This window comes from Austrofundulus limnaeus, unplaced genomic scaffold (assembly GCF_001266775.1).
Source record: "Austrofundulus limnaeus strain Quisiro unplaced genomic scaffold, Austrofundulus_limnaeus-1.0 Scaffold298, whole genome shotgun sequence".
Taxonomy (NCBI): Eukaryota; Metazoa; Chordata; class Actinopteri; order Cyprinodontiformes; family Rivulidae; genus Austrofundulus; species Austrofundulus limnaeus.
The window spans coordinates 71,507-79,527 of NW_013952700.1; the positions used below are offsets into that span (position 1 = coordinate 71,507).

Below are 8,021 nucleotides of genomic sequence, written 5' to 3' on the forward strand. Positions count from 1 at the left end.
CCCACCCAAAAATAATAATATTAAGACCCCAACCCAAACCACTACAATCTTGGGATGCACCTAGTATCATGACATTTATTAGGAATAAAGACTTCTGAGTTCTGGTGCATTTGTGTGTGCGGGGGTCGTTATGTTACCACTATAAAAAACTACAGCTATCTAGTTTTTTAACCAACCTAATTCAACACTACACAGCTACCTGACTTTAGAAAACACAAGTATTAAAATTCAGTCATTTTTATAGATTTTCAACTAACCCTTGGTGTGGTAGTAGCTGACTCAATCCTAACTTTGAGCTCTAACTGATGCATGAAGTGGTGCATACTGTTACTTTCAAGGTTTGACCAAAACTGTTTAAACTCTGTCATTCCTCATCACAAGATGATCTTAGTTTGAGACTCTGGAACAAAAGCTGGCGGGTGACATGCATTCCTTCAATGAATCTTTAACTGTTACTCTAATATTGGTGAGCACAGTTTGGTCTGCAGAATTTGTTGGAAACATGATGTGTATTCTTGGTTTGTCACTTTTTCCTGGGTACAGACTGAGCTGTGAGGTGGAGCCAGACAGCTCTTTTAGGTTAACCCAGTGCCGGCATGCCCTCCCAGCCCTCACAGGACGCACTTGTCCTTCTGGAGGATGACATGAGATTAAGTCACTCTGTTTGCCTTGGCACAAGCATCCTTATTTCCGACACTGTGGTGATTTGCCAAGGCCCATGTTCTCTCAGCAGATCGTTCTGCCCACCACTTTTTGAGAGGAACCAGACCATGAAAATGAAGTTGTCCTCTGGTGCTCAACATTATATTATTTTTTTCTAATTCACATGGGCTTAAACGTGTATTTGTTTTGTAAGCTAGCCAACGGTATTTGAACAGCTGGTTAATGTATTTTTTCCTCTTCTATTTAAATGTCTCCAGTTTTGTTTAGCAAAGAAAATGGTCAAGACATTTAGAAAAAAAACACTGAAGATTTTTACCTATAAAGAAAACAACATAGATATTAGATGACAGCTGTGTTGTGAAAATACAGAAAGACAAATTGATCAGTCAAGTACAGAGAAAACTAGTTTAATTTGCCTGAACAGGCAGTTTACACCTTAAAGTTGTGTGTAGAACAAATGTATTTTTATTAAAAATGATGAAAAATAAAACTGTAAATCCCCCACCATTTCACACACAGCTTTGTGATGACGTAAATTCCAAGAATCCATAAAAAACTCAACTGACCTGGACTGAACTTGTATTCTGTAGTGATAGACGCACTGCAAAAAATGTCCACCTAACCAAGTTTTAAAATCTTATATCCAGCCAAAGTCTTTTTGATCTTGTTTTGAGACTGATTTACTAAACAAGAACTGGTTGTGTAAGAATAATAATCTTTTTTTCAGAACATGTAAGATTATTTGTCTTGTTATTCTGAAAATTTGACTCAAATTAAGTCAAAAATTTCTGCCAGTGTAGTAAGAAAATTTTACTTGGTAAGATTCTTGAAATAAGAAAAAATTGAGTCAAATCAAGTATTTCAAGAATCTTACCAAGTAAAATTTTCTTACTCCACTGGCAGAARTTTTTGACTTAATTTGAGTCAAATTTTCAGGCTAACAAGACAAATAATCTTACAAATTTTGAAAACAAGATTACACAATCAGTTCTTGTTTAGAAAATCAGTCTCAAAACAAGATCAAAAAGACGTTTTGGCTGGATATGAGATTTTAAAACTCGGTTAGGTGGGCATTTTTTGCAGTGCGTTTCAAGTGCCATCAGGGAAACTTTTTCAATATTGGAATCAAACATGAATCCATTTGTATTTATTAGTATTGAGAAAACTYCCCAGATGGGAAGTGAAACATCTTTTACTACAGAGCTAAAGTCCTGTTGTTTTGTTATTTAACTTTTAGAATTTGCTGTCCTAAACGACTAAGCATCTACACCATGTGTGTTGAAGTATTAATGAAAAAAATGGAATAAGTAAGGCCAAGCATTTCATGGATTGTGTTTTGTGTTTGCTGAAGTTGCTACACAATCCTGCTAAATACTTGACAGGTTGTAGAAGAGCCATTCTTGCTGACGTGGTTGTGTGACGTTCTTTATACTCGAGAAACTGCAGCGCAGAACTCCTGGTATGCATTATTTCAAAGAATGCCATGAAAAGCTGGATATACTTTGAAAAAAAACTTTTTGATCTTTGATGGTAACATTAAAATAAATGTATTTATCAGAATAACATTTTGCAGGGACATTTCTCTGAAGTCTTTTAATCTCGCATTGTCTTTGTTTTGTCTGGTTCATCTGAAGTGAGGAGAAATTAGACAAATGAAATTAGAAACATTGGTAGCATAGAGCAAACAAATAAAGCTGTTAACCAGTTGGAAAACATTACAGTGGATCAGATATTAACATTTGATGGAAAAGACTGAAATTTTCTCAGTGTAATTGAGATAAGGACAGGATGTGAATATCCTCTCAGAGGATGTTTGATACATGGTGCTTTGAAGTAGGCGATGCTTGTAGACGAGTTTTGTCTGCATTCCAGCTGCTAAATGTGGTGACACTTAAGTGCCATATCCTTTAGAATGCGTTTGTTGAAAGTAAGGAGTGTGGTTTTATTCTTTTGCCGTTCTTTTAGCTTTTCACCTTCTGCTGATTCTTAAAAAAATGTGCCATCATTAAATCTCACTGCATACCTCTTTGTAAGTCTTCATTGTTGTACCTGCTCCTCCTCCACGCCCACATCTACACCTCTGTGTCTGCATTTCTGACAGACGAAAGGTTTGTGATGGAGAGATGTTATCTCACACATCCAGGATTTTCAACCACAATCTGTTTTTTACATTCTCCTCCAAAATACCTTCCAGATCCCCACCCTACGCAAGCCCTGGTAGAAATGTGACACATGGATGCCATCTTTCATGTTTTATCACAATTTTTCTTCAGAGCCATCCATCCACTTTCTTTACCTCCTTTTTCTTTTCCAGAGAGCTCACGCCCGTCCGCAGCAGTGCACAACCTGGACAGGTCACATGTCCATTTTAGAGCCACATCAAGACAACCATCCATGCTCTCCTTCAGAGCCATGTCAACCTATACGTTTTTAAATTTTCATTTTCATTTCGGCAGTTCAGATGGACCACGCAGAGGCCTCTACACCAGAATTCACAGAGACAGTGACTAAAATGTGCTCCTTTTCTTGCAATTTGAGGCACAGACTAGTCTTCAGCAGGCACAGCCATCTTCCATTGGAAAGAAGGAACCATCTTTTAAGATGTAGAGGAAAATGGCTGGCATCTTCCAGTGAGWGTAGGTGTAGGGGAATGGTCAGGAATAGTTGGGGGTGTGGTAGGGCTGRGCGGTATGACCTCAAATTCATATCACGGTATAAACTGTACCCCTTCATGGTAACGGTATATAGAGGAGAGGAAGAGATTATGATCCCGCGACACGACGTAACTTTTCTACAGTGGAAGGGGGATATTTTGAGGATTTATCCTCTCTACACGTGTTTTTAAAACGTTAGAATTTCTTCATTATGTTTCGAACTTCTCCTGCTCAGTTGTCTCTGCACTCGCAGCCCTGTTCACACAGGTGCGATGACGTAATGACGATATGACGGTAGAGCGTAAATTTCTACCCTAGGCTAACTTCATACTGTTTCTACTGTCTACCGCATATACCGCGCAGCCCTAGGGTGCGGTCTGGTAGGTGTATAAAGGATGTTTACAGTGACAAGAATTCTTCTGGTGACTGTTTACAGTTCACTGAGGTTAGGGTTAGTTTTCCTTTCTGGTTTATATGTAAAATTTGGCATTACTATAATGCTGGTCCATGAGCTGGGGGACTGGTCTAAAAACGGTTATATCCTCCTACTTGTTGCTGATGCAGTTACGCAGCATACATTTTAGGGTTAGCATTAGCTGCTCTGCACTTCCTTCTGCCATTGGGCTCACGTGCTCCCCTGATAGTGTCATCATGTGGCACTAATAATTGAAGTATTTGCTAACTGGCCAGCATTAATTGTTGACAGTCTTTCTGATGATTAATTGTACACAATATGATTTAGCCTAATATTGCTCAGTTTTATTCTGCTTTTACAATTATCATTTATATGTGAATGCTTTCTTTTCTTGTTACAGAGACAATTCAGATTTAGAAGAGTGAAACATCTACGAGACAACACAACTGAGCAAACCTGAGTGCAGGTAGGAAACGGACAGACTGTTTGGGGTTTATTTAGTCTTGATTAATGTGTATTGGCTGGAAAATAATTACAAATATGTTTATTTTTTAACCATGTTTTACCCTCAGTGAAATGAGCATTACTGAGGAGGAGCCAGATGTTGAACTAAGGGCAGACTGGACAGCAGAGTGACTCACCTCCTCCTCCTCTTCAGGTACAAACTGATGTGCACTCACTAACTAAAGAAGATGAGTACAGATGGAAGTGTGCATATGAAACAAAGCTGCACGTTGAAAGGTCACCAGTACCTGTGGTTCCATGTGTCGTTCCCCATCAGGCCTGGAGACAAATGGAAATTTGGTGCATGATAGAGCCACTGAATCCTCTCGTATTACAAGTCAACCTACAACTGTTGTAAATGGTTTCTTAAGATCCAGCAGATCAGAACCTGGTCGGAGTTTATGTCTGAGCTGATCCCACACTTGCTTAGCTGGGTAGAGATTGGGGGACCTGGCTGTCCATGGGAGGACCTCAACAAAATGCGTTTCAGTTCATATACACACGTGTTGTACATGGACAAGTGTTGCCTTGTTTAAAGACAAGGGTTATGTTTCTGGAGAGGCAAGACACACAGAAGCACAGTGTCAACAATGTAGCACTGCGTCATTGGGGGGGTTCCTCACAGATACATTAGTCTTGTTGCCTTAAAGGCACAGTGTGTAGGATTTGTTGTTTTCAGCGACATCTAGTGGTTGAATCATCCTCCCTGGTCCCCCCCCCACCCCCACCCCCCGCTTCCAAACGCGAAGGAGTTGCTACGGTGTCTCTCAGGTGTCAAAAACCTTTGATAATTCCAACCGCGATGTCTACCAGCAGCTTCAGGGCTAGTGATGTTTCAAGTGGTAAGATTATGAGCTTTAATAAGTAAAATTATCCCAGCTACAATGACAGACAACAAATATTACATTTATAGTATTACAACTAAAACCGTTTTTGACACCGCCACCGCAGTTTGTCCTTCATGAGCCTTCGTAGACAAGATGGCGGCTGCCTGTAGTGGCGACCCTCGTCCATGGAGATATAAACAGCTTTTTATAAGGTAAAAATATTAAAACAAGGTCTTTGTCTGCAATGATTAGACATGTTTTTTTATTATTGTCATTAGTGATTATCTCAATTTCAGCTAAAAGAATTGACAAAATCCTACACACTGTGCCTTTAAGGTTARTTTTATTTAATAAGTTTATTCTTGTGTGAAAATTTGACACTTTTATCTTGTTTCGGGCATGAAAAGTTGTTTTTCCTTTCAGCTGCTCCCTCTGCAGAGTCTCCACAGTGAACAAACTCAAACAAAAGACTTTATTTTACGCCTTCTTGATGCAATCTGAGCTCGAAGTTTCTGCTTTAAAATTATAAGACCACGGCACGGATCAATGATCTACTGCAGCCCCCGTCAGGGCATGAAGAGTAATGAAGTTGGTAACGTATGAGTTCAAAATTCTTTAAAACTACTATGTTAACATTTACTGTCAAAGGTTGCAGCAGCTTAGGGCCACAAACAARCAATTGGTAAATGGTGCCATTGCTTTTATTGGGAAGTTGGAAGCAAATTTTATGAAAAAGGATTACCATGTTCTGTACAGAAGCCAAGAGCAGGCATTTTCCTCAAAAATTTCTCCCTTGGTTTTCTCGAGATAGCGACATGTCGTCCCTTCAGCTGGTCACTGATAAAGTCTATTATACGGTATTAGCACGATCACTTCAGTGCATCACCTGCTGAGCTGCAGTTGGGCCAGCCCTCTGCTTAAATGAAGAGGGCTGATACAAGTTATCTGTACAAGACAAAAACTGAAATTTCAGCCTGTTTTAGACCTCGATAGAACTTAAGTCTGATGGGTTGATCAATGCCAGGTTCTCCTGACATTTTCAGCTTGAGTTCATTCTTAAGATTCGGTTTTAAGAACACTGAAAAACTGCTCATGCATTCAAAAAAAGATAATCATCTCGTTATGTCGAGAAAACAATTTCTTCTCATGATAATGGAAAAATCATATCATTATCTCAAGAAAACGGTCTATGTTTTTTCGTTATAATGACATAATTAATTTGTTATTTCGAGAAAACCATCAGGAAAAATGATACGTGGACAACATCCACTCTCGGCTTCTGTGGTTTTATACTTTTGAACTTATCCAGAAATCAGTTGTGACCCTTTGAATATAAGGTTTGATACGCGAATACCATTTTTTCAGAGTATTTTAAAATTGGTCTGCAGTGAAGTAGTTTTAAATGAATGTCATAGATGAACTAATCCTACAGCTTTAAATTATGTTTAAACTATCATACAGTGTATGATAGTTAAGCAAAGAAAGAAAAGAAATGCTGCCTTTTTTTTGAAAAATTACAAACAAAATGTTGCTTTTCTGACAAAACCATCACCTGCTGCCAAAACAACAACAAAAAAGTACAAAGAACGATGTTCCTCACCTGTTTAAAATTAACTTTTGTTTTTTGGGGGGTTCAGGGTTTATTGTTTAGGTTGATATAACATGAAAGAAAGACTTACATTAACTAAAACATCTTAAATAGTAATACTGTATGTCTGGAGACGTTGCTCTCATTTGGCTCTCAGTCGTTCCTTAAGCTCTTTGGGYTCTTCTTTTTAAAAGTCAGGCATCACAGCACTAATCTGGTGAGAGCCATCCGTTCTCACAGCWGAGGTGTTGAAGGGATTGAATTTCTGAAGCTCAGATCTACACAAGCCAGCAGGCAAAGTAACTGTATACTTTTCATTTTTTCACTTAGACATACAGTCATTTAAATACAACCATGTTTTGTTCAGTTAATTCTCATTTTTAATGCACTTTTTAACCTTTTAATGTGTCTTTCTTCACCTGCCTCTCCTTCCCAATAACCAGACACATTAGCACATGTTGGGGAAGCTGCAACGCTCAGGGGACTTCTAGGATTACCTGCCTACTTTCTGTGCATATGTCAAAGCACATTATGGCCCAGTATCTGAACAGCTCTGCTATTAGATCACATGCTTTCAAATCACACAAGTTGGATCATGTTTAAGGTTACAGGACAAAACATTACTGAGGTTTTTTTTGTGTGTGTGTGTTTCTGCCTACTGTTTGAGGTTTGTTCTTAAACTGTAAACTTAKACACACTAAGTTTACTTCAATTCAAGATTGATCGTAAAATAAAACATTAGTTATTCTGACCTCAGTGTTTTATTACCTTTTTTAGGTTCTAATAGTTTTCTATGACATTTCACACCTTAAAGTTTAACTAAAATTCACAAGACACATAAGGCTGTTTTGCCACAGCCTTATGCAACCCAAGTTACATTCTAAGATTATAGAAATAATCCAAACTAATGTCAATCCAAGTGATTTCTTAAAAACTAGGTTCGTCTGCTGGAGGAGGTGGCAAATTGCAAAAACACAAAGACAAGTAGATGGTGCAAAATCAGTGAGTTGTATTGATATTTACAATATATACAAATTAGTCCACAATTTAGAGTTCAAAAGGGTTCCTTAATCCAAGAAAGCCAATCAGTCTTTGTTGATGATGAAAGGAAAAACAAAAAAATAAATATCCAGTTCYGTCAGKGAAGACTGTTGGGCTGAATCTCCAACCAGTTCAGAAGTTTTCACAGATGATAGGTGTTGTATCTCCRGATCCGCTAATATGGTTAGCTCGCCAGTCTGGTCAGCATGAAGCCAGACAATCCGWGATGTATCTTAAACCCTTCAGCCACTCCTTGAGTGGAGGGGGGGATCTGCAATACACCTGGCCTGTGTAAACAGGCCTAAATAATCAATCAACATGTACATGTA

General features: G+C 38.5%; 1 protein-coding gene across 1 annotated transcript in view; it reads left to right on the forward strand.

Moving 5' to 3' along the window:
• disp1 (dispatched homolog 1 (Drosophila)) overlaps nucleotides 1-8,021 on the forward strand; it is a gene marked incomplete in the record, with an annotated part of 158,745 nt that overhangs the window by 69,383 nt on the left and 81,341 nt on the right. The window contains 2 exon segments of the mRNA XM_014021587.1: nucleotides 4,133-4,198; nucleotides 4,305-4,390.